Genomic DNA, 27,781 nt, shown 5'->3' with positions numbered 1-27,781 from the left:
CTGGGGTTGCAGTCAGATGTCTCCCATTTGAAGGCACTGCTGGCTGGATGTGTGAGGTGGCGCCTCGTGCCTGGCAGTTTGCCTTATCTGTCTATTGGGTGTTACCTGGAGTATCTACAGGTGTCCTCTCCAGCATTATCTTCTTATTTAGTCATATTTGGGACTTCGGAGCTGACTTCTCCTAGAGCAAGATTTACAAGAGGACCAGACAAATGCTGAGTGACTTTTTTTTTGACATAGCCTTGTGATCACATCACCATACCCTATTGGTTGAACTAGTCAGGATCCAACCAGTGTCAGTGGGAGAAGACATATGCTGTGCCTCTTAGTAGGAGTAGCATGAAGGAATTATGGCCATTAAATGCCCATCACATAATTTCTATGGATTCCATTTGTTTCCTATGTTGGGATTCCGTCATGTTCCTGAGCTCCTCTCTAGATTTATTAATCATGTCTTGCACTAGGGGCACAATTTCTCCTGTTATCTGAGAAATTATTTCTGATTTCATTTTTTCCAGATCCCCTTTTGTTGCCAGTTCAGTGGGTCCAGGTGGTTGAGTATCAGAGGGTTCCATCTCATTTCCCTTTGGAGTTGCTGTAGGTGATCTGGAAGTCTGGTTTTGAGACTTATTTATGTGTTTTCTCATTTTGACTGGGGCGGGGGGCTGTTAGTGCCTGCACGGATTACCTCCTCTGAGCTGGGAGAGGTGGGACAGGGGGCGGGAGCAGCAGTAGGGATGGTGGCCCAAAAGCCCTTTCCTGTGGGCTGGGAGCAGTGGGAGAGATGGTGGCCGGGAAACCCCTTCCTCTGGACCAGGAGCAGTGGGATGGCTGCTCAGAAGCCCCTACCTCTGGGCTGGGAGCAGTGGGACTCAGTACCATGGTCTGGTGGTCTGGTGTCCTCTGTGTCTTTGTAGTGTGGAACCAGGTGACTGCCTGTCTGCAGCGGGCCATCACATAATTTCTAGTGTACAATAAAATATGTACTTAATACTCATGAAACTCTATAAGTTAGGTACTATTGTTCATGTTTTACAGATAAGGGAAACAAGAGTCAGGAAGGTTAAGTGATTTGCAGTAAGTACAATAGTTGGGTGGTATGTTGACTTACTTGTGTGTCTCCAAATGAACTTTGTTTCAAATTCAGTCATTACAGTTGATCTAGGCATTTGGATAATTCTATCCATTATAGAATCTTAGCACATGAAGGGCCAATTGGGGTATTCTTCCGGCCCCTTTGAAATAGGAGCATTTCTCTGAGGATATGGCTGTTTGCTTTGAAAAAGGACAGTTTTTGTGCAGTTTCAGCCCCTTATCTGGAGCTGGAATCAGGGCTGGTATGACTCAGGTAGCCCAAGGTAAAATTAAAATCTTATGTGACCCTGGGGTGGGTCATGGTGATCCCTCTGAGGTTGAATAAACAAGAAACAGGTAATTTTAGTAGGAGGATCCAACAGCAAAGTTACAGACTCATCATTGGCCAGACCAGTGTGAGCTATGGCAAGTGCCTGTGTGGACAGATGGAACCACACAGGATGTTTTTGGGTCTCTGTGGCTGAGAGCAGATGCTGTCACATAGGACCCTGAGACAGGCAGTGCCAGGTGGAGAGGACAACAAAGCAGAGCAAGACTGGATCCTCAGACAAGGGCTGGCAGCAGAACTCACAGGGCTCTAGCTGGGGGAGGCAGGCACTGGAGGGTACAGACCTTGGGGGAATAACTCCTGTTCTTCCTCAATTTCTTCCTCTCCTCTATCCACAAATATTTATGGAATGTTCCTAGGAACAGTCCAAGTCCCTGGAGACAGGAGTAGTGAACTATTGAGCTATCCTTGCCCTCGTGGAGGTTACAGTCTAGACAGGGAAGGTGAATTTTTAATGCTTACATAACCACTGTGATAGGTTAAGCAGAGATTCTTATTGCTCCTCCCTGACTGCTCTTCTCTCCTTTTCAGTAGGGGAGGTTCTTGGAGTGGTAGCAGAGCATGTGGCTAGAAAGTTTATTCCCAGATTCCCTTGCAGCTAGAAGTAGCCAGGTGAGGCAGTTTAGGACATTAGAAACCATGTCTGCCACTTCCAAGTCCTTTCTTAAGAGAAAAGCTTGGTACCCTGTACTGTCACCCAGGCATAACCTGAGATATAGAGATAGAAGTTATTTATTAATGTAGTCTTACTGATTTTTTCCTCCATCCTGTGATTATGACCGATGAATTTTTGCCCCAAACTAATACAACAAAGAATTCCTACAAAGAAGTGTAGTGTGCTATAAAACATGTAACCCTGGAAGTTGCTTGTTTCTGGGTTAGTTAGAATGAGCAGATTTTGTCCTCTGTGACTGAAATAAAAAGAAACAGTTGATAAAATAAGCAAAGTATGGTTTGAAATTGTTTCTTTGACTGCTTGCTTTCACAACATCTCAGGCTACAGACCTTTTATTGTAGACCAAAAAATTTGGATTAGGGTTGTCAGATGAAATAAAGGATACTCAGTTAAATTTGAATTTCAGATAAACAGTGAATTTTTTAGTATAAATATTCCACGTGATATTTGGGATATACTTACACTAAATTTTTTCATTGATTATCTGAATTCAAATTTAGCTGGACATCTTGTATTTTTATTTGCTAATTCTGACAACTCTAGTCTGGACTTGTTATATTTTTAAAAATTTGTCTATATATCCATAATGTCTGGCACATAGTAGGAGCTCAATTAAAAAATTAAGCTTCTGAAATAATAATAGACCATTCAAATATCATATGAAATTTGAAATCAACAGTCTCAAGGTTGTGCATTCTTTCAACAGTTTTAATTTGTTATGATCAAATTGTATAATGCACATCTGTAATCCCAGCTACTCAGGAGGCTGAGGTGGAAGCATCACAAGTTCCAGGTCAGCTTGAGCAATTTAGTGATACCCTGTTAATCTAAATGAAATAAAGAGGGCTTTGATGTAGCTTAGTGGTGGAGTGCCTCAAGCTCCATCTCCAGGAAAACACATACACACGTGGATATAGTTTTTATTCTTCCACATATTATCTTAGATTATCTTCTGATTCAGATAACCTTAAAAGCAGATTAAAATTTCAATAATGTTTTTGTCTCCTGACATTTTGAGGAATAGAATATTCTATAAACATTAGTTTTACCAATTATGGGAGCTCAATCCTTTTAATGCTTCCAATTGAAAAGATGGGAATCTTTAAACAGTATATCCCTTGAGGGCTGGGGATTTAGCTCAGTGGCACCCTGCCTACCTCGAAAGCACAGGTACCTGAGTTTGATCCCTGGTACCAAAAAAAAGAAAAAAAAATATCCCTTGATTTTCTACTTCTTAAACCAAATGAATGAAGTGTCAGGCAAATAGTTTAACTTTAGATGAAATTTCCTGATCTTTTCCTTGCATAACTTCCTGCCATAATCTTCGGTGATGCTGGTGTTTTTGGTGGATCACCTTTACACTTGAAGCCCTAATTCTGTGTCTCCTATCCTTATCCCCTCCAGACCAGTCTCATCATAACTGGAAATTGGGCCACCTCTGGGATCTAAAATGTGGAATTTTCCTCTTTTAACTATCACCAGTTTTCCACATCTCTCATATCCTCACTCTTGCTAGTTTTTCTTTGTATCTTCATTGTAGCTCCATGATCTCTGGCCCTTTCCTGGTGTACCTGATCATTACCTTTCCTACCACTCTACCAAGTCACTGATCAGCCGTTCACTGATACAACAATGTCCAGGTCTGGCAACCTCCTGGGACAGCTTTGCTGGCATGAGATCACAGATGAGTTTTTCTACAAATGCCTACCTTCTGTGCTAAGGGGCACTTGGTGCCTTGCAGTCTTCCGATAACATCTTGAGGTCATATCGAATTATTTTCCATGGCTTTTCTGAGCCTTTTGTAATTTCTGTAACAATTGATCAAAACTTTGTCCTGGGCATCTTTTCTTTATCTTTTACCTTCAGTATGTACAATTTCCCTGCCACTTCTATTTTTTCTTTTACTGTCCTTCTCTCTCAAGATGCAAACTGATTTCATCTTTTTTAATCTTTCAAATAAGCTACTTCTCTTTATTTCCCAATTTCTGATAATTGATGTGTTTAAGGGTCAATATTTGAAGAACATGAACATAAAAGTTGTTTTCATCCATTACTGTTCTTTGAATCTCTTCTGAGTGAATGGTGCATCTTGTGCTAGTGGGTAAGGGAGGTTGATAACTTACTATTTTTATATAATAGAAAACACTGTCACAAAATGCAGTCTTAATGTAGAAGTTAGAATGTCCATCTTAAGATAGTAATACAACATATCAACTCTTACTGAAGTACATGTTTTCTGGCAAGAGCCAACTCTAGGTGAGCTATGCCCCTTTGGGGTAGAGATTATTATCAGCTTCCCTTTGCTCACTTATCTCTTACTACACTTTCCAGCTGCTATTCCCAAATGCACTGGAAAGAGATTGAAAAGGAAAAGTAAAGAGTAGGTATATTTTTTACTTAATAGGCATTATCATGAGACACCTTCTTGCCTTCTGGGTGAGGCAGATGTTTAAGTTGGATTCTTGTTAGGTTCTTTGGAAATCACATCTTGAGCTCCTCTTTTATCATGATGTGAACCATGACTTTGCAACTGGCAGCTGTTGATCCCCATCTTGACTTCTACCCTAAGGTGGATTCTCCTGCCAGACTATCCTCTAGGGTCCCTTTTATAATGAACCCAGTGTCACTGTCTTGCTCTGGGTTCCACTTCTACATTCCAGGATTCATGTACCTTTGATCAGAAGAAAGTGCACTGCTGCTCAGCTGTGGCTCTGTAGCTGCAGGACACTCCCATTTTCTTAAGCAGAATCTGAAACCTGTGCCCTAAGTCCTTAGGCTGCTGGGAGAATAGGTCAGACTGACTGATGCTCACCATATCCCCCCACTGGTTCCTTAGATGTGTGTGTGTCTTCATAACAGAGCTTTTCCAAATAAATTCTCCTCAAATTTTAATTCTCTTGGTTCTTTTATGTCCTTAATCTGAGTAAGGATCCCTAAAAGTTGTATAATTGAGTCTTTGATGTTTTCCTTAAAAATCTGTATTTTACATGAACCAGATTAATTTGTATTTGCATTTTAGTCTATTTCACACATCCCCTTTTGCACCTGATATCACTCATAGCTTGGGGCCTCAGTCAAGGTTTCTAATTTAATATCCTGTTTCACATGCATTCCCCGGCCATGCTGCTTTGCAATCTGAGTCATTTTTGAGTCACTCTTCTTTCTTAACTCCCACACCCAATTAGTAATGTGTTCTACTGATTTTGCCTCTCAAGCCCTCCTTTCTGCTCACTGCCAGTTCTGCGCTCCAGACACTCATGATCTCTCACTGGGTTGGAGGAGAGGTGGCAGCAGGGCCAGGTGGGGAAGAACTTGTGCTCTGGGTCCAGACTGGTTGGGTCTGAACTCTAGCTCTACCAATTATTAGCTGAGTAACCTTGGTCAGAGTTCCTGAACTGCACTAAGCTTCAAGTTTTCTCATTTGAAAAATGAGGATAATACCTACTTCATAAGACGTGTGAGAATTACATGTGATAATAAATGTAGAGTGTTTTGATCATAAGTGGCTCAATAATGTTAGGGAATATGATCGTGATTAGCCTAGAACTGTTTCAATGTTTAGTTTTAACTCCTTCAACACAACTCACACACTGCTGCCTGTGGCAGAATGTTTCCACAATTGGCAACTAAATTCTACTCCCTGGTCTAAGTCTTGGTAGTTCACTTTGTCACCGACTTCGGAGCTTACCTATGGGACTTGCTCTGGCCAATGAAGTACCAGCAAGTGTGCCACAAGGAGGCACTTGAACGGTGTTTGCTCATTGGGACCTGCCCTCTTTGGCTGCTGGGACCCTTTCTACTGCCCTAGGGAAGAGCCTGGCTGGGCTACAGGAGACACATAGTTCAGTGGGGATTGAGCATCATCTGGCCGCCCTCACCGACCCCACATGTCCACTATGCAGCTGGGCTAATCAGTATCTGCAGATGCTCCAGTGAGCCTAGGCAAGCAGAACAGAAGAATGGCCCAACTGAATAAAGTTCAAATTGCCAAGTCACTGAATTCAGAGTTAATAAACTGCCATTTTATGTTACTACAGTATGGGGCAGTTTGTTACAAATTAATAGGTAACTGATGCTTTATACACTAATCATCTAGAACAACTCTAATCACACTATCTTTCTGCTCAGGACACCACCCTGATTTCCACTGGGTAGTGTTGGTATATCTGTTGTTCTGGAACAGTAATTCATAATTACTCTTGGACTGTCAGAATTACTAGTTTGATGACAAGTCCAGGACAGATCCTACTCCCACTTAAAATTATTCTTATTGTCTGTTGTTTTAAACTAACTTTTTTACACAACATTTAAAACCTCCATGAGCTGGTTGCAACCTGTTTCAAAAAAATTTCTCACCTCCCAACCCCCATCACTTCATTTCAAGCTTCAGACAAATTAGGTACAATTGAATTTCCAAAATATAACCTTCATTTTTCCTTTCCTGCATCTAGTATCTTTCCTATATTGCTTCTCACGTTTGTTGTTACCTTCACTCGCCTTAAACTCCTACTCCATTTTGGAAGCTCCTTGCCAAGCATGACTTCAATGACACTTGTCCATCTCCAGCAAGTGGATGTTGAGCAGTTGACTCAACCTCCATTTCTTGCTCCCTCCCCTGAGCTATCTATTGCAGTGGTTACCATCAACCTCATTATGGCAGTTTATCTTTTATTTAGGTTGTTTTAATCACCTAAGGTGTAGTGCCAGGAATCTAGGAGGTCATCAATAAATGTTTACTGAGTGGTCTGAGGTTATGCTTAAAGCCCGAGGCTGACACCAGTTGCCGTCTCTGTACAGTCTAAGATTGGGGTCTTTGGACGTAGACAATAGAGTAGCTGGTTGCATGCAGAAGGATTACTTCTGGGAGATACACTTGAGAGGAAGCGAAGATAATAGGGTAGGGTAGAAAAAGCAGCTGATTTGAATATGATTGCAACCAGGCCTTCAGCCTATCCTTCGGGAACTCTGAAGCAGGCTTGACTCTTCAGAGTAGCCTGCCACAGAAGGAAGGGGCTTCGTAAACCCACTTCCTCTATGGCTCAATTCCTAGAGATTGCTTTGAGAGTTCTTCAGTGTCCTTCCTCAGTATTAGGCCAACAATCGCACTGTCTCCTGAGATCAGTGTGTCCAGCATTAGGCTCTCCTCTCCTCCCAGCACACATTTGCTGCTTGCAACTGACTATGGGTTGAAAAATACAGCTTCCCATCCTCTTAGAATTTGGTCCAAATTAGAGGTTAGCAAAATTTTTACGTAAAGGCCAGATAGTAAATCTTTAAAGCCCCATGGGCCGTAGTTTCTATCACAAGTATTCAATCTGCTGTTGTGCAACAGCAACTGTAGACAGTTTGGAAAAAGATAAGCATACCGTCTTTTGGTAAAGGTTTATTTATTAAAAACAAGAGGCAGGTCGAATTTGTCCACAGGCTGTGGTTTGCTGAGCCTTGGTCTAAACGCGACTAAATCAATTCCAAGTGAGAATTTAGAGAATTTTCTCAAAGTAAAGCCTATTGTTTGTGTAGAATTTGGGATTGAAGTTTTGATTCTTTAGAAAAATTGAGGGTCTTCCTTTTGTGGTTTTGTTTTGTTTTAAATAGTTAAAATTTCTGATGTAGTCACTTGCCACTAGAGAAGGAATATTATTCTCTAATATGTTTTATGTTTTGAGCTTCTGCTTGTTTGGTAAGAATATTTCATAACACTCTTTTCTCAACAACATTTACTTAATTCATGTCCCAAGAATAGTTAGAGTATATTCATAACCTGAGTATGAAAACAAAGATTGTACTAATTTCTTTTCAAGGTGGATTTAAAATTTTCTATTATTTTAATGAGAACTTAAACTTCCACATTTATGAGAAGAAAATTCATGGTTGGAATACTTTTTAGGGAAAAAAGCCAGTTGTTTGATTAAGTGATTCCACATTTCAAATCTAGTTATTAAAATGAGGTGGGAGCAAATGGCCCTTTCCCTGGCCCTTGGCTGTGGTGACAAGGAGAGCATGGAGTTTACCCGTGGGGTGGGCATGGTGAACTGTGGGCGGACAGAACCCTGGGAGAAGAGTATGTTCACGGCTCTTCTCATTATGTGGACAATAACCTCACTTTAAAAAAATCATTTGGCATCATTTTAATTTTATTTTTATTCTTTTAAGGTCAGTTTTTTTATTAGTACTGTACATGTTTGGAATACATAATGATCACATTGTCATGGGGGATTTGTGTATGTACATAAACATCTCAATGCTATATATAGTATTTTAGAAAAACTGTGAGGAGACAAGATTCTTTCCTGAAGAACTCCAAAGACCCTCAGTAGGTTTTTCTGGCATTACACTTTCTGGGTCTGGGGCTCCCTGTCCTCCCAGTAGGAGGGGCTGGGCAGTCAGTGATGTTGGTATTTCCAGAGTAGATGGCACTCAAACTTAGACAGCTTGTCCCCATTATGAGACATACTCTAAGAGGAAGACAGCAGAGGTCTGGAGGCCTGAAGTTGGGATGTTGAATGAAAAATAAATGAGCATATTTCCTGTCTTTTTGCCTGTCAGTCCATCCTAAGCTCAGTGATACAGCTGGGTTTTGTTGGAGTCCTCTGCCTTCTTCACTTAAAAGGATTAAGATCGGGAGTGAAAAAACAAATCAGAGTTCCATGGACCTTTAACTCACACAAAATCCTTCATTTTTCAAGGATCATGGACAAATGAGGCACAGTTGTATAATCTGTTGCTTAACTACAGTAGAAAATCTCAAAAGTAAATTACTTTAGAAATATTTAAACACATTGTAAGAATTTGAAGAGTTCTTTTCTCAATATACTTCAAGTAAATTGGAAGTTAGAAAAAGAGAGGTTCTAGCAGTTTACTCAGTAGTGAAGGAAACCTCTTGTAAAGCATCTGAAATATTTCAAACTAGGAATTTTTGACTTTGCGATAAATTTAGAGAGTGTTGTGTCTCAGTATGACGTGACAGTGCTTACGAATGCTGCTGTGCACCTGCTCTACAAATCTGCTCCCACCATACTGCCCTTGGGCTAGTCAAATGGATTTCCAGCACCTCTCTACTTCTAGACTTAACTGAGTTTACTCTAAGATTTTGATAAGTAGCTCCGATCTCAGTGCTGCAGTGTGCTAAAAATAGTGTCTAATCTTTCAATTCAGTAGAGAAACTTCTATTTCCGTTAATAAGTCTCTTAGATTTTCTTCTCTTAAAGTTAAAAGAAATGGAAAGATTTTTGAAGGAATGGACAGTATTTAACCAAGTCTTTATGACAGAATTCCTCAGCTGCAGATGCATAGTGGTAGTTTCCCTTGTAATGTTTCCCATGTAATGTTTATCTTTAATTTTTGCGATGGGGTCTCACAATGTTGTCCAGGTTGGTTTCATGGGCTCATGTGATCTTCCCATTTCAGCCTCCTGAGTACCTGAGACTACCTGGTATTATGTTTATCACTGGAAGTTTGTGTGACATATTTTCTTTTGCTTCAATATAACAATGCCTAAAAAGGGCAGAATAAAATGATTCAACTTAATTTTCTCTCAAAATGTCAACCTAAAGCAATAAGTAAAATGAGAAATAGACATGTAAACTATTTTGAAGTTAGAAGCAAGTTGATTTGTCCTGTAGATAAAAAATTAAAGATCATTACAGAAGATCTAAAAATGCTATTAGGAAGTTGATGAGAGTTTCAAAAGAAAGTACTTATCAAATAAGCAATTCAAGATTAATTCAAGATTAATTCTCAAAACTGAAGGGGTTATGTCTTTATATGAATTTCAAAAAGCTTAAGACACATCATCTAAAAATTTTGGATATAAAGAGATGATCCTGGAAACTTTCAGAAATTAAAAACTTAGAAAAGAACAAAATAAAAACTTAGGTCACATCTTAAGAATTGGGAGTAAGATTTCAGAAATTTCAACCAATACACTGGGAATTAGAAGACAATGGAGGAGAACTTTTAAAATTCTGCAGGAAATTTATGCAGTCAAGTATGAGAAGATAATAAGGTTATTTTCAGACATGCAGAGTCCCAAGCATTTTCTTTATAATATATACTTTCTTTTTTTTTTTTTTTTGGTACTGGGGATCAAACTCAGGACCTTGTGCTTGCGAGGCAGGCAGTGGAACCACTGAGCTAAATCCCCAGCCCTATAATATGTACTTTCTTAAGCAGGTATACCAAAAGGAGGAGTAGGAAAAGACAAAGGACCCAAGAAATGTGAGGTTAAGCAAAGCAGATTAATAAAAAATTTCATGCTTTACAGTGAGGTCTCAAGGTGATAGCTGTGCAGAAGGCTTAGAGATGGGTTTACTTTGGAGCAGGAAGGGCAAGTATAGATGGGATGTTTCTGGAGAAAATAGAACTTACACTTTACATATATTTGACCATGTAGAAATCAGTATCTATAGGTGTTATGGTTTAGATCTAAAATGTCCCTCAAAAGTCTCATGAATTCAGAGGTGGCGCTTTAGAAAAGTAATTGGACCATAATGGGCACTATACCCATCTGATGAGTTCATCGTTGATGAGTTCATAGCTGAGTGTGCTGTTAGGAGTGGGACTTGGTTGGAGTTGGTGGGTCACTGGGGGCATGATTTGGAAGGGTGTATTCTTGTCCTTGGCTTCTCCCATCCCTCTCTGCTTCCTAACTGCAGTGGGTTGAACAGCTTTCCTCTACCATACCTTACCACCCTGCCATTTCTGCCTTGGAGCCAACTGACCATGGACTGAATCCTCTGAAAACCATGACCCAAAATAAGCTTCTCCTCCTTCAAATTGTGGGGGTTGGTTATTGTGTTAAGTCATGGGAAGGCTGACAATACAATAGGGATTTTATAAATTTACTTTGGAGTCTGAATTAACCATGTATTGGTTATAGTAATATTGCCTAGGGAAAAAGAAACAAGTGAGGGTATTTAAGGAATATTTGTGAGGCAGGGAAGTTGTGAGAGAGCTGAAATGTTATCAAGCATAATAGGAAGTCAGTAGATAAGATGTAAAATGGATGAATCCCAAGATGTCAACATGAGCATATCATATGAGAATAATGGAGAAAAATAACAGAAGAAAGCACAAAATGTGTTTAAAATATTTCTCTTGGGTGCAAGATTAAAGGATGAGTAGGATGTAACAGATATCTCTTGCTTTATTTTTATTGTTTATTTAAAAACTCTTGCTTGATGATTTTGATACCTGGATTGTCTCTTGTGTTTCTATTGTCTGTTTTTTTTCTCTTCTCTTGGGTCCTTGCTATACAAGGACAATTTTGGTTAGATGCCGAGTATTATGCCGAAAAATTATAGCTGCTTGGGCGATGTTATTTTTTTCCAGAACTTTAGTTTTTGTCAGGCAGTTAAAGTAGGAGAACATAGCTTTAATTCAGTTGCTGAGTGGTTTTAAAATTGGGTTTGATATTTGTAAGGCCTATTTAGTTTCAAACTTTAGCACTCCTAATTGAATCTGGGGATGTTTACCAGAGTCACTTTAGCTGGATGGCTGTGAACTTCAGTTTTTATCTCCCCAGTTTTTTGAGTTTGTTATTAGCTTGTTCTCCCCGCTCTATTATGGGTTTCTCTTGGGAGCACTTTCTTAATAAATAACTTACACTTGAGTTTTGGCTTAGGTTCTGCTTTTGTGAGAACCTGATCCAGGAGAACATCTATCAATAAAGCAAAATTAGATGGGCAGGCAAAAGAGGCAAAAGTATGACTTAGGAAGAAGTAGATCCAGTTCTCAACTATACTCGGGCCAAATACAGCCCACACAAATATTTCATCTTGAGGATCATGAGAAACTATCCTTTATTTTTTTCTATGATTTATTTTACAATTATCCTTTTATTTCTGGCTGAGCAGAAGTTGGGAAAGGAATAAAGGAAGAAATGCAGACTTAGAGACCCTGTTAGATACTTTGGTTTCTGTTTTTCTCAGCCTAACTCCCGTGTAAGAAAGCCACAGCTAGGGCCTTCTGTCTAGGTGTTTCTGTAAAGAGAATGATTCCAAAACATTCGAACTTCTTACTCATAATTTCTCAACCTGCTGTGCACATCTGGAATTTGCTTTTATATCGAAATTATGTTTTTCTCATTTGGACCCATGCTTGTCTGCTAGGGGCCTTCCTGCATGGTGTGGGATTGACTGAAAATGGTCTTGAAGTAACACTGAGGATTCATTTAAGTTCTGTATTATTCTTAGACACAAAGTAACTTCAGTGACAATTATCCCTCTATTTCCACTTTTTTTTTTTTTTTTTTTTTGTACGGGGGATCAAACTTGGGTCCTTGGGCTTGCAAGGCAGCTGGCGGAACCACTGAGCTAAATCCTCAGCCCTCTATTTCCATTTTGGCCTAAAAAATAAAGCCAAATGATTTTTCCAAAAATCTTCAAATCTACATTCAATAAATAGGAAATTTAGAAAAAAACATGAACTAGCTTATTGTGCAGGATTCTTAAATTTGGGTGGTGTATTAGCCTTCTTGAGCTGCCTCAACAAAATGTCAGATTGGGTCATTTAAACAACAGAAATGTATTTTCTCATGATTCTGGATCCTGGAAGTTTGAGATCAGGTCAGGCTCTGGTGAGGGCTCTTTTCCTGGCGTGCAGATGGATGCCCACTCTCTGTGTCCTCACACGGTAGAGAGAGAAGGCAGTGAACAGGAATGTGGACCCTGGGCATTTGGGCCACATCTTCATGTAACTTACTAGTGCTTACTTGACATGATCACATATATACTTCCATTTGGTTGATGGATGGGGTGCTGCTGTGCACACCCAACTTTATGACTTGGTGGGTGAGATAACACCCAGTTTCCGACAGGAAGCACAGATTGCATGGAAATTTGGATGTCCGTAGTTAAATATTTCATCTCAACTGAGGCCCTGGAGCAGGTCAAGAGCTGTTTCTCACAAAGAGGGCAGATAGCCAAAAGAGTATGGCAGGGTTTGTTCCAAAATCTTATGGGGCTGTGTGGTGTTTCACATTTAAGAGCCTGACAAAGACTCCAAACAGCATCTGTGTTTACCACTGGCACTTCAGGTACCATTGGATCTACTGAATCACATGCTTCAAGGGGCAAAGCAGTTCATCAACCTGTTGTAGAGCTTTCTCTTGTTCTGGGTATCACTCTAAACTAGCAGCTTTTTAGTTTGCTCCGTAAACTGGCTATAGTAACGCAACCAAATGAAAATTATTCATCATGGTCTCTCACATATCCCATTCTAATATTCAGGATTCTGTTCTTTTCCAATAAATTCCCTCACTTTAATAGTAGATACACTGCAAGGCTGAAAGTTTAATATGTGTTGTAATTTAGTTACAGGATGAGAGACTGCATTTGATTTCCAGCAATCAGCAGCTATAGGAGAAAAGAATGTCTTTCAGGGCACACATAGAAAGTTTCAGATTACTTATCTGATACTTGGGCTAGAATTCAAATCCTTGAGGTCATCCTTTTCTTTCTTCAATTTGTCTAGCATTAGAAACAACTAACCAATCACATTATAATGATTAGTATGCTAAAAATGTTGGAAAGTATTTTGTACTCATTCATCCAGATCCTTGTTTCTTATAGGTGGTTGATTAGGACTATTCAGTGGTGGTAGTTTGTATACCTTTCTTTTCACATCCTGCCATGAACTATGAATGTTCATTTCCTGCTGTAAACACTGTCATTAATGCCTTTTAGTCAAATTAGATTTGAGAGCCAATTCCAGGAATCCCGAAATCAATTTAGAAAATCCATGCTTTAAGTTCTGTTCTTCCAGAACCGCTCTTGCTATCAAAATATGAATTAGTCAGAGTTCTTCAGAGAAGCAGAATCAATAAGGTGAATGTGTGTGTATTTTCTGTAAGCATTTGATTCAGGTGGTTATGGAGGCTGTGAAGTCTTAAGAATGCAGTTTAACTGGAGATTCAGACCTGATGGTGTCCTTCTAGTCCCTAAGAACTAGCACAACCAGGAGTAAATGCCAGTCTGAAAGCCATTGGGCTTGAGGCTCAAAAAGGGCCAACATTTTAGTTTGAATCTGAAGGCAAGAGAACAGTTGTGTTTCAGCTTAAAGCAGTCAGACAGTGAGTGTTCTCTTACTAAACTGTATTGTTCTACTGAGGTCTGGACTGACTAGATATGCCTCATCCACATTATGGAGGGCAGTCCACCTTACTCAGTCTACTGATTCAAGTGTGAAATGCATTCAGACAAACCCTCACAGATACCCTGAGAATAATTCTTGACCAAATGTGTAGGCAACACATGGCCCAGCCAGGTTGACACATGAAATTAGTCATCAGAGATGGGCTTCTATATAATTGATACTTGACAATTTATAGTGGTTGCTTATCATAGCCCCAAGATGAGCTACTTTTGTAATCATTTTGTAGGTAAGAAAAGTAGGTTCAAAGAATTACCCAAGGGTATTAAACATGGCTAAAGAGAGGAGGAGCCACATTGGAACTACTCAGAGAAAATAAACTAAAAACACAGGTAATTGGAAGAAAGGAGGGACACACATTCCGATGCCCAAATCAATCAGAAATAAGAGACGAGTAGATCAAACAAAACAGGTTCAGGACTCCATAAAACAGCGTACCAGTCTGCAGGGCTCCCACCAGCAGTGCCGCCTGTGTGCCGAGCAAGAATCACCATACTGGGAAGTCTCTGAGAAACTGGTGGACTGCGAAAGTGCAACCAAAAGCCACACAGGATAGATCTTTTTCCTTCCTCTGCACACAAGCTGCTGCAGCTTGGCAGCAAACTTCGCTGGCACACAGAGGGGGCGAACTGCTTCCTCTTCAACTGGTCACCAACTCTTTCTTTGTTTTTTTCTGTCATGAGCCCCAGTAGCTATTTGGAAACCCTAGCCACGGCAAAGTTAGGGAACACAGCAGCAGAGGGGGTGAAAGAAGTGAGTGGTGACCGGTGGCTTGAGAGAAAGAAGCAGAAGCATGTGCTGGATTTAAACAGGCTTGGGAGGTCAGCACTTAACCAGCTGGGGAGGAGATTAAAGGGGAACTGAACGGCCTTGGGCTTTATTTGCAACAGTGACAATACCCTTCATTTATCTCTCTGTTTTGTCCCCTATCCCTCTTAAATTCCCCCCCTATAGAATAAAAGCACTCCAGTAAGGGGAAACCCATTACATACAAGTTCCTGGTTTATGTCGAATTTTGTTTTATAGATACTGCTCCTATGGTTAAAGTTACCACAGCTTATCAGTTTTCACTCTAAAATAAGGAACAAGACAAGGATGTCCACTATTACCCCTCCTATATAGTTCTAGCAACACTAGAAAGAACAATTAGACATGAGCAAGAAAAGGAATAAAGACAGGAAAGGAAGAAGTTAAATTATCATTATTTTCAGATGACATGATACTCTACATGGAAGACCTCTAAAACTCTACCAAAAGACTTGTCAGTTTAATAACCAAATTCAGTGGAGTAGCTGGTTACAAAGTGAACATTCAAAAATCAATAGTATTCCCATACACAAATAACAGACTCACTGAGAGAGAAATTATGGAAACCATACCTTTCACAATAGCATAAAAAAATGAAATACTTAGGAATCCGTTTAACAAAGGCAATAAAAGATCTTTACATTGAAAATTACGGTACTCTGAAAAAAGGAGATCAAAGAGGATATCAGAAAATGGAAAGATATCCTTTGTTCTTGGGTAGGAAGAACCAAGATATTGAAAATGGCCATACTCCCAAAATTGTTATACAGACTTAATGCAAACCCAATCAAAATACCTTTAGCATACTTCACGGAACTAGAGAAAAAAATGCCTAAAATTTATTTGGAACCGGAAGAGACCTAGAATAGAAAAAGCAATGCTGGGCAGCAAAGATGAGGGCGGGGGGCATCATGATCCCTAACTTGAAATTATACTACAGAGCTTCTATGATAAAAACAGCATGGTACTAGCAAAAAACAGACCTGAAAAATCAATGGAACAGACTAGAAGATGCAGAAAGAACCTCAAACACACTTAGCCACCTTATCTTTGACAAAGGGGCTAGCTAAACATGTTCACTGGAAGAAAGATAGCCTCTTTAATTAAGGGTGCTGGAAAAACTGGCTTTCTACATGCTAAAGACTAAAACTAGACCCAACTCTCTTACCATGCACTAAACTAAAATTGAAATGGATCAAGGATCTAAGTATTAAAATAAACACTAAATCTTCTAGAAGAGAGAACAGGTAAAACTGTTGAGGACTAGGTGTAGGCAAAGACTTCATGAACAAAACTCTTATTGCACAGGAAATACTACAAAGAATCAACAACTGGGATCTCATCTTATTAAAAAACTTTTGCATAGCAAAAGAAATCACCAACAGAGTGAAAAGATAACCCACACAGTGGGAAAAAACTTTTCCCAGCTGTTTCTTAGGCAAAGGATAATGTCTAGAACATATGAAGAATTGAAAAAAAAATCAGACCCCCCAAATTTAAAGACCCTGTGCAAAAATGGGCATCTGAAATGAAGACACTTCTCAGATGAAGAATTAGAAATGGCAAATAAACATATGAAAAAATGTTCAACATCACTGGTCATTTGTGAAATGCAAATTAAAACAATGCTGAGATTCCACCTCACTCCAGAAAAAATGGCTGCTATCAAGAAATCAACAAATAACAAATGGTGGCGGGGCTGTAGAGAGAAGGAACCCTGCTCCACTATTGGTGGGAGTGTAGACTGCTGCAACCTCTGTGGAAATCAGTGTAGAGATTCCTCAAAAAATTAGGATTTAGAGGTTCCATTTGACCCAGCTATTTGCCTTCTGAGCATCTTCCCAAAAGAATTAAAACATTATACCACAACAATATATATGTGATGTGCACCCATGTTGATAGTAGCACAGTTTGTTATAGCTAAATCTTGGAAAGAACCCAAATGCCCATCACTTCAGAAATGGATAAAAAATTGAATTATTTTTAATATAATGGGGTACTTACTACTCAGCCATAAAGAAGTATAAACCAGTAATTTCTAGGTAAATGGATGCACCTTGAGACCATACTCTTAAGCAAAATAAATTGAACATATGTGTGTAAATGTCACATTGTGTCTTCTGTGTGAGAAACTAAAAGTAGAAATAAGGACAAAATGTATAATAGATATTGTGAAATAGGAAAAAAAATTTCAAAATAATACTGTCAGATACTTTAATAATTAAAATGTTTTATGCAAAAAGGCATAGTTTTCTTAGGAGATGAGTTGATAGAGTAGCAATTGAAAATATATTCTTTTTAGACCATGATACAGTGTATTTACCATTGTTATTCTCTATTTTGTAATGAAATTTAATTTTTTCATAGAAGTGTTTTTATATATTTTTTATTAATATCTACTTGCATTACATTAAAATTTTAAAAAAGCATTATCCAAGACATTTGCTCATGAAAAAGCCAAGTCTAGAGCTCAGCATTTACTGACATTTCATTCTGCCCTTTCTACCATTTTGTAAACTAACTAGATAAAGATTATGTTGTAGATATTGTGGTTTAAAATCTGGGCTTTGAAATTAGTCTGCCTAGATGGGCTTTTTTGCTACTTACTAATCATGGAGCCTTGGGAAAGTTAGTAAGTTTTTTCTCAACCCTAGTTTCCTAGTTTTAAAACTTGGATTTATCTAAAATTTAAATGGAAGATAAAGCGTAAAGCAATAGAATTTCAAAGATATTGGAAATAGGGAGAGATTTATCCTATCTGATGGCAAGACTATTTATGAAGCTAGTATAGTAAAATTGGTCTAGCGATAGACAACTAGAGTAGAAAAGCAGAATACAGAGCCTACAACATGTGGCAATGTGCAGTAATTTGAAATTGGCATTACATATTGGTTATAATTGATAACATAAATGAACTAGTCAGTCTAGAGGGCTCAGATAATTGCTTAAATTAGATGAAATTAGGTAACTACTTCATACCACTTATAAAGATAAATTCCAGATGTACTAAATCTGAATGTGGAAAGGAAATCATTTTGAAGAAAATATAGAATAATGTTATGTTAATTGAGTAAGGAAACGTTTCTTATACAAAGTGAAAAAAGATCTCACACACAAAAGGAAGGATTAGTATATCACTTTACACTAAAAACAAAACCAAATTAAATGTTTGCTCAACAAATTATATTGTGAGCACAGACAAGCTCAAACTAGAAGATACTTGTAATGGATGTAATCAATAGGAATACAACCAAGAATATATAAAGTAAGAAAAAGGACAAATGACTCAATTGAAAGACGAAGGACACGCACAAATAATTCAGAGGCAAGAAACCTGAATAGCTAAATTATGTAAGGGAAATGTTCAAACATATTTTCAGTTAAGATTATGAAAATTGAAACATTAATAGGAAACCATTTAATACTATTATAAAACACTAAGTGTTGGCAAATATGTGGAAAAACAGTCACTCTTATCCTTTGCTGATGGGAGGATAAACAGGTGTAATTCATCTGGAGAAAGAAACTGATAATACTGTTATGACTTGTCTCTAGATGTCCTCCAAAAGCCTCATGTGGTCATAGGTAGGGAGTTTTGAAGGTGGTTGGATTAGGGTTTTTCAGTGTGCATTAAAGGTGTGCTACTGGGATTAAGAATGTGATAAAGGGAATCCCACCCTGGGTATGGGTGGCACTAATCAATAGGTTTGTAGCCAGGGTGGAATATGAAGAGATAGAAAGAAGGCAGGCTGCTGCTTTTGCTGTTGCTCTGCCATGGACTGCTTCTCCTCTGTGGTGCCCCTCTGCCCTACCACACTGCCTTGGAGCCAGCTGACTATGTACTGAAACCTCTACAAACTGTGAGCTGAAATAAACCTTTCGTCCTTTAACTTGTAGGTGTCAGGTATTTTGTCTTAGCCATATGAAAAGTAAGTAAGACAATACCTAACAAAGGTGAAGATGAATATATTCTGTTTTCCACTCCTAGGAATACTCTGCTCCAGGGGTCAGCAAATCTTGACCACTGCCCAGATTGAGCTCAGTGACCATTTCTGTAAATAAACTCTTACTTGAACTCAATGGTACTCATGCTCTTGTATTCGCACATTGTCTCTGGTTGTTTTCATTCTACATGGTGCCAAGTTACAACAGATACCATATGAACCACGGAGCCTAAAAAACTACTATGTGGTTTTTTATAGAAAAATATTTCTGACTCCTGCCCTGTACTTGAGAGGAGCTCTCATATACATACACACCAAAGTATGCATAAGACATTCTTTGCCACTGTTTTTTTTGTGCCACTGTTTTTGATAAAAAGTTGGATAAAGTCTCTTTTTTAGCAATAGGAAAATGGATAAATAAAATGTGCTTTCCTTATACAGTAAAAAGCTATGTAGTAATGATGATTAAATAGATATATTAAATAATATGTGTATCAATATGGACAAATCTCAACATACTGTTAAGTAGAAAACAAGTTTCAAAATACACCAACATTTGCAATTGCCTCCACCTAATTCTCTCTGGCTCCATTGTGTGTCTCACATGATCATCAATGGATACAACCATTAGGTAAAAATGAATAGAGGATGATTCCTATCTGATCTTATAAATGGGACAGCCAGATATTGGGTATCTCACGATGTAATGCATTTTGAAATATACTGTCTGTACTTATTTTTTTCCTTTTTGTTTTTGGAGACAGGGTCTTGTTAAGTTGCCCAGGATGTCCTCAGACTCATGATCTTCCTGCCTCAATTTCCTGAGCAACTGAGTTCATAGGTGTGCACTACTGGGGCCAGATTAAAGCTATCTATAAGTGGCAGAAAATAGAATTAAGGACAATTTAGGTGAGTGAATGGATACATTTGGGATATGGGGCATTGTACAAGATTACTCTGTAGTTTCTGAAAAATCATAGGCAAAAATCAAAGGGAAAAAATTGAAGGGGAAAAAATCAAAGGGAAAAATTGTCTCTAGTGTATGTGTTTGTGTCTACACTCCTTTGGATTAAAGGAAATTCAAGAGACGTAACAACCAAGTACTTATACCCTGAATTCAAACAAGCCAACTGTGAGAGGATTATTATTATATTTTGGGGTGCTGGGGATGGAACCCAGGGCCTTGTATATGGTAAACACGTGCTGTACTATGGAATTATATCCCAACCCCTGGAGGGAATTTTTGGGACAACTTGGAAAGTTCAATTATAGTCTGTGTTAATAGAGCTACTGATAATTTTGTCAAGTGTGATAGTGTGATTATATTTATGTAAGAAATGGTCACATTTTAAAAATGTATATCACATGCATCATGTAGCAATGAAATGATATGATATATTCAATTACTTTAAAATATGTCAGCCAAAAAATGAACTCATTAAACAAACATGGCAAATACCTTGATAACGATTGAATCTAGGCAATGGGTGTGCAGGAATTTATTGTATTACTCCTTCTACTTTTATAAGGCTTGAAAATTTTCACAATAAAAAAGGATCTACCTAGAATTTACTGGTCATTGGGTATTTTCTCATTCTTTGGATGATTACTATTCTGATCCCAGCCATTGTATTCTTTCTATTCCAGTAGTCTTCTAACACATCACCCTGTGTCTACTGTTATCTTTATATCCTGTAGTCTGATCTCAACCCAGCAGAGTAATTCTTCTAAGATGACACTCCTCTCTGCAAAACCTACCAGCAGCCCTTGTCTCAGAGTAGCCACCAAAAGCCTTACAAAGCACTGCTCTTTAACCTCTGGCCACCAGTGCTATCCCCAGGAGTTCTCTGCCCCCATCTCACAGTCCTCTCCTCTTGGCTTACTCTGCGTGAGGCTCATTGGCATTCTTATTCTTTGGCTACATCCAGCTTGTTCACTTTGGGGCTGTGCACTGCCTGTTTGCTTTTCTGAACTGCTCTCTTGCTGGTTCTCTGTGTGGCTTCCTCTTTCACCTCCCCTGATCTGTACTCGAATGTCATTTTTCTCAATGAGGCCAACTTAGATCATCCTACCCAAAACTCTGTGCTGTCCTGTACTCCCAGGAACACCTCTTCCCCTTTCCCAACTTCAGTTTTCTTGGCAGCACTTCTCTTTATTTGAGATACTAAATATTTTACCTATTTGCTCTTCCATTGATTGAGAAGAGATTTTTGTATTGTTTATGGATTTAATCTGTGTTTAGAACAGTGGCACCTATGAATGAGGTGTTTAGTAACTTAAAAAGTCTTGCTGATTGAATCTCATTCATTTCTCACCATTAATGGAAGTAGCATAGTTCACGGGAAGGGGTTTTGATTTAGAGTGACTTGATTTGAGTTTCAGATCTGCTATTTACTAGCTGGCAATCTGACCTTGAACAAACCATCTCTTCTCTCTATCTCAATTTGTTCATCTCTGAAGCGGGGAGAACACTCATTGTATATGATTGCTATGAGAATCAAAATGAGGATTATTCTTCAGATATGAAGTATTATTGCTAGCAGTTAATAGTAATATTTATTTATTGAGCACATAATATGCTGTAGGCACTGTGTTGACAGCTTAATATATAGGATACATATGTAACATTTTATTGTCACAGTAACCATATGGGTCAAGATTATTTTTTAAAATAATTGTATAGATGAGGAAACTGAGCTTGGGGTAGTGGAAGGGGAAAGTGCTTGTCTAAGGTCGCTAACACAGCAAGAGGCAGAACAGGTATTTTATTTCAGCCCTTATTAACTTTAAATCTCTTGTTTTAATGTGAAATAGATGGGGATTATAAAAGCCAGATTTTCCTGGCTCTGAAAGCCAGACATCTCTTCTCTGGCTAGCCTGCTTATGTCTATCTCTACTTTAAGAACAATGCAAGGGTTTAGACAGGGTTAAAGTGAAGTAGCCTTTTTTCTCAGTGCCTCAGAGCTACCTCTCCAGTGTGAAAATTTGAAGAGAAAGTCAAAGAGAAAATAGTGACAAATCTTTTGAGTGATGCCATTTAGACTATATTTAAACACAATGTAATGCAAGGACAGAAGGAAATTCAAGGCCAAAGCTGCTTCTCTAAAAAGAAATATTCTCTTCAAAAAATGTCACCATGGTGTTCATTTTGTAAGAAGCAGAGTTCAGTTTTAAGTGTGCAAGTAGATTTTGAAGTTTGAAAAATATCATTGTCTTAGTTTTTAACTATAGCTGAAGATTGTCATTTTTAGAAATAAGATTTTTACCCTATCTTCTTAAATTAAAAAGCAAAAATGTTCAGCTCATGTGGTTATTGTGATGATTAATGAAATTTTATGTATGTACTGTGTTAACTTATCAGCCCAGTGTCTGGCTCTTAGTATATGTTCCATAAATACTAAGTATTATTAGCTGTTAGTAGTAATTCTTCACATTTGAGTAGGAATTTTCATTTTGATTCTAACAGCAATTATATACAATACAAAGGGTGAGTGTTCTCCCTATGTCACCTTCACCCTTATATGTCTAAGAGTTAGGCTATTGTACAGGATGAGAAATTTGAAACAGAGGCTGCCATATCAAGGGAGGCCTTATGCTTTTCCTATCAGAGTACTCTGTTAGAGCATCATCTGTGTGCACTCAAAGAAAGTAAGCAAATTAAAACTGTCCTTCCACCACGAGCAACCTTTCTGGCTCCTGGCAGGTGGGTGGAATGATGGTGTCAAGAGAAAGACCATAGGTAGAATTGGAATTATAGTTTATTGTGCCCAACGCAAACTATTTAGACACAAGGAGGAATACACTAGAATACACATACCTTTTTCTCATTTGTACCTATCTGATTTCCTGAATTAGGTCAGACACCAAGAAATTTGGGCTCAGAGGAGGTAGAATGATTTGTCTAGGGCATTGATGGTGAACCTTTTAGAGTTTTCAATGATACAAGCAGCCCACTGTGGCACACGTGCCACAGGTTTGCTACCACTGGTCGAGGTAGGGCAATCTGTTGAAATACTTGGTTTGGATTATGCTTGCTACCTTTGATCTATTCACTCAGAGAAAAGAAACATCAACCCTCTAAGGCCATTCTGCCACTCTATTCTGAATTAATACATATGTGCAGCACTATTCATCATAGCAAAATATTACAGTTACCTTCAAAGTTTATCAGTAGGAGAAAGGCTAAATAATTTATGATACATCCGTTTGAGGGAACACTATGCATAGGTACTGATATGAAAGGATCTGCAGTTTGTGTTTTACAGTGAGAAAGCAAGTTGCAAAACAATAAAGCATGGTCTCATGTATGTAAAAGAAATAAAAAAAATAATCCAACATATGTGAGGAAATACAAATATATTGAAAGGGACTGGAAGAATTTACTTTAAAGTGTAAATAGTGGCCACTAGCAGAGAAAGAAAAAATAGAAATTTGGAGGTCTTTCATATTTTACCCTGCTTAGTTATGTATTATCCAAATTGTTTTCAAAGATATATCCATGTACTACTTACATAATAAAAGCAAACCAAACAAAATCTGAAATGCACCCCACCAAAACCAAAAAACCAAAAAACCAAAAAAAAAGCAAACCCACAAAAAACCAAAAACAATCCATTGTGCTAGGATGAAATGTCCTTAGGTTTTGGTTTAATTTAAACTTTGTGCTTTCTCTGTGTCATGTCTTATCCTATTCAGTTTAGAGCAAATGTTCTTGGGTAGAAGGTCCTGTCAAACATCCGTGTATCCATTCCTTCTAACTATCTCCCACGTTTGGAGAAAAATACAGCAAATGTGGTACAAAAGTTTATCAGGAGGCTCTGTGTTCTCAAAGAACATATGGTTGGATGGAGGGAGCAGGAAGGGAGAGGAGAGGAAGGGGATGAAAAAGGAATTAAGATGTGTTACATACATGTGCCAGCTCCACACGAGGAGTATAGTCATTATGTATTGAAAACACGTACTCATGAACATCAAAATTAATAAAAAGAGCAAGCATATGATCAGGAAGGCAAAATATATAATATGAATTAAATATGAGCAAACTCTGCAGAGTCACAGTGCTGGGTCTTCACCAGCCGTCATTTTCTACTGGGTAAACCATAGATGTTTGACTAGATGGTTTCTCAGGGGCCTTAGTGTGTATATTTTTGAATTCTGTGATTTTGTTGTAGGCTGTTCAAGATTAACAAAAGTCACTAGGTACCACAGCTACTATTGGACTATGAGCCACAGGGGAAAGAGGCATTAGAAGTTAGCCAGGTTAGAATTCAGCATGACTTTAGGTCACTTAGAAAATATTTCTGTAGATGTAGGTGGCACATATATTCTCTATGAGTAAAAGATTAAGGAAGGTAGCTGAATAATGACATTTTTATAGATTCCTTGGTTTAAGGGTGGGGAGTAGCAACTGGTAAAGAAAAGGAATAGAAAACCAGTCTGTGGAGTTTGGAAAACTTATACGCAATCAGGGCAAGTGGTTCCTCTCTTTACAAAGGTTCTCTCAATCTTTGGCTAAACCGTCAAATCCTTGAGATACTCAGACCAGCAAGGTAAATGTGGAGGAGGCTTTTTGCCCACTTATCTGGGTTAAAAGCCTTTGGTATATGTGTTGCCAAGGTGAGCACTGGGCTAAAAGCCTTTGGAGAAGTGCTCTGGGCTTGTGGAGAAGATGTCGCAACAGAGAGGGAGCTGTGCTGGGGAGCAGTTAAAAGCCAGGGCAAAGAGTCAACAGGTTTTCAGCAAGACTCTCTGTATTGTTGCAGAACCACTCTGAGAAAAGCCTGCTCTTCACTTCCAGATCACTGCAGCAGAGAGCTTCAGGAAATGAATGGGACCAGCAGATATTAACAGTGAACTGACCCTGGGTGTTGCCTACTTGTTCCCCTTCTGCCATGATTTTGTTTTGTTTGTGAGAGTGATACAGGGGATTGAACCCAGGGCCTTGCATGTACTACTCTAGTGCTGTATCACTGAGCTACATCCTCAACCTTTTAAAAAATTACATTTTGAGACAATGTCTCACTAAGTTGCCCAGGCTGATCTTGAACTTGGGATCCTTTTTTTCTCAGCTTCCTGAGTAGCTGGAGTTACAGGTGTGCACTAGCACACCTTGCTATATACCATGACGTTTTAACTTATAAGGGGTATGTTTAAAAACACTAAGATAATATACCTCTTCTACATTATAAATTAGCAGAAACGGGAAGAAATATCACAGAGAGACAAGGGAGCAGAGGAAGTAAGCTTTAAAATGAGGAAGGGCATGTAACCTAACCTTTCTGAGCCTTTGTTTTATTATCTGTAAAATGGAGATGTCATGAGGTAGGGATGGGCTGTAATGAATGTTAAAAAGCCTGATTCCCTTCAAATATTTAGTGTGACCTAGAACATTGTAAAGAAATGGTAGACAGATGCTACTATTATTTTTATTTTATTTATTTATTTTTTAGTGTAGTTCTGGGAATAGGACTCAGGGTCTCATGCATGCTGGGCATCTGCTTACTACTCTTCTTTTAAAGTCTACTTTGGTGTAGAAATACAAGATAACTTTGCTTTAACAAATGTAGAGAATACTTCTTGTTTCTTTTACTCTGTAACTTGGGGAATCTGTAAATATAGCTGGGAAATCTTTCCAGGAAGGAGTCAGTCATAATGGGCTCTCTCCTGCCCAGGTGGCTCTATTTAAGTGCACCAATCCTTCAGGATTAAGTCCCATTTCCTTTAGGAACCTACAGAATAGGTTTTCTAGCCCCCTTTTCTTTCATAGCCCTTACTACAATTGCAAGTAGTATAATGGATACATTTGAAAATGTATCACTTTCAAAAAGTTAGAAATAGGATTTTTGTCCAAATGTATATTGCAAACCTCCCAGAGATTTTCCTACTCTAGACGCTAAAGCATGATTGGGTGAACTCAAAGAGCTTTTGTGAAGGCAGGAGGTATGTTGAAGAAAGTAACTGGGTGGGAATTCTATAGGAAATAAAACTATGATCTTTGTGGTGGTCTTTTGTACTAGACAAAAATTGTTGGTATCTCTATTAGACACAGTCTACAAATGAACATAGGACTTCACAGAGGCTCTGCGCTACTCACTGGAAAATAAACAATGGTATATTCTGTTATATAATGAAATAACTCCTTGGGTAGGGACAGGGGCTGTTAAATAAAACTTCTGTATGACTTTGAAAAGAAGTGTAGTCAGGTTTATGCTTTATTTCCAAACTGTGGACTACTTTGCTTTAAAAAATGTCTGCTCCAGTAGAATGTAAGTGCCATGGTGCTGGGGACCTTGGGAGGTGGATCTGTGATGTCTGCTGCAGTGTCGTGGTGGGTGGCTGTGCCTCGCAAGTGTGCCTTGCTCCCTTACTGGGCCGAGTCTTCAGTACAGAGTTTGTCTTCTAAACTCACACTGTGTAGCCTAGATTTTATTTTCAATATTTGGATTTAACTTTAAAAGTGAAATTGAGGTATCATTTAATTTTTTTTGTCTGTGCCTTTAGATTTTATGATCAAATCTACATTGACCTCATAAAAACAAATTGAGTTACATGCTATTCTCTTTATTGTGGAATAGTTTGGTAATGACAAAAGAGGAAATTGTACTTTTAGAAATGTAAGAAAACACTGTAGTGACTCTGTTAGTATCATTTATTTTTAGAGACATAAAAATTTTATTACTGTTTCCTTGTCTTCTGTGATTATTTCAATGATCTAGTCACATTTTATATTTTGTGTTGACTCAATTTATTTCATACTTCAGTAGCTATCCATAGTACTGATATAATAATTATTAATATATAGTTTGAAATAGCATCATCTGTGCTTTAAAATAATAGAAACATTGTCAGTCTCTTTGTCCCTCAACCCATGTATTTCTATTTTTAATAAATTTGCTGATTCTTCATTTTTTTGTTAATTGGGACATGTCATCAGCTCTATTAATTTTAAAGACTCAACTGTTAATTTATTTACTCAATTTTAAATCTTTTAATTTGTTCATTTATATTTTTGGTTTATGATTTTATCATTTTCTTTTGGCTTTTTACTCTGGCCTCTTAATAGGTAAAGGTTTTGCTTTTGTGTTTTTTTCTTTCTTACTAATCTAGAAAAATAAATTTTTCTTTTTTTAAAATTAATTTTATTGGCATATTTTAGGTATACAATATAATGACATTCATCATTGGAAATTTGCACCTTTACATAATCTCTCTTGGTTCTTATTTTTTTCCCATTCCCCTGCCATCCCTTCAACCCCTCCATCCCTCCTTATTTACAGAGACTTTGTTTCCTTTTCTTCATTTTCTCATATTAATTCCATTCCCTTCCCCTCCCCCTTCCCCTTCCCCTTTGCCCCTTTATCTTCCTATTTCATATTATCTCTTATACCTTTTAGTCCTTATTTACATTTTCAGTTTCTCACACTAGAGAAACTATTCAGTGTTTACTCATGTGTGTCCTATTTATTTCACTTAAGAGTATGGCCTCAGTGTGCATCCATTTAGCTATAAATGTCTCTAATTTCTCATTCTTTATGGCTGAATAGTACTCCATTTTATAAAAAAAAAACCCCACATTTTCTTTTTCCAGTCTCCAGTTGATGGGCAATTGGGCTGCTTCCAAGTTTTAGCTATTACAAATAGTGCTGCTATGAACATGGGTGCACATATGATTCCTTTTTTTTTGGAGGTTAAGAGTAGAAAACTTTATTGAAGAAAAGGAATGTGGAATAAGGATAGCCCCTGAGAGACAAGAGGGGTCCCTAATTGATTGCCAATGAGCCC

The 27,781-nt window shown here is 38.2% G+C and overlaps 1 long non-coding RNA gene across 1 annotated transcript in view; it reads left to right on the top strand.

Moving 5' to 3' along the window:
- LOC110344484 (uncharacterized) overlaps positions 1 to 27,781 on the top strand; it is a 181,517-nt gene that overhangs the window by 93,583 nt on the left and 60,153 nt on the right. The gene's annotated exons all lie outside the window — the stretch shown is intronic.

Source organism: Heterocephalus glaber, unplaced genomic scaffold, assembly GCF_053883595.1.
Source record: "Heterocephalus glaber isolate CG9 unplaced genomic scaffold, H.glaber_assembly_v1.0 deba00001472, whole genome shotgun sequence".
Classification (NCBI taxonomy): domain Eukaryota; kingdom Metazoa; phylum Chordata; class Mammalia; order Rodentia; family Bathyergidae; genus Heterocephalus; species Heterocephalus glaber.
The sequence above is the reverse complement of the archived record's forward strand: the minus strand, read 5'-3'. Positions and strand labels throughout refer to the sequence as shown.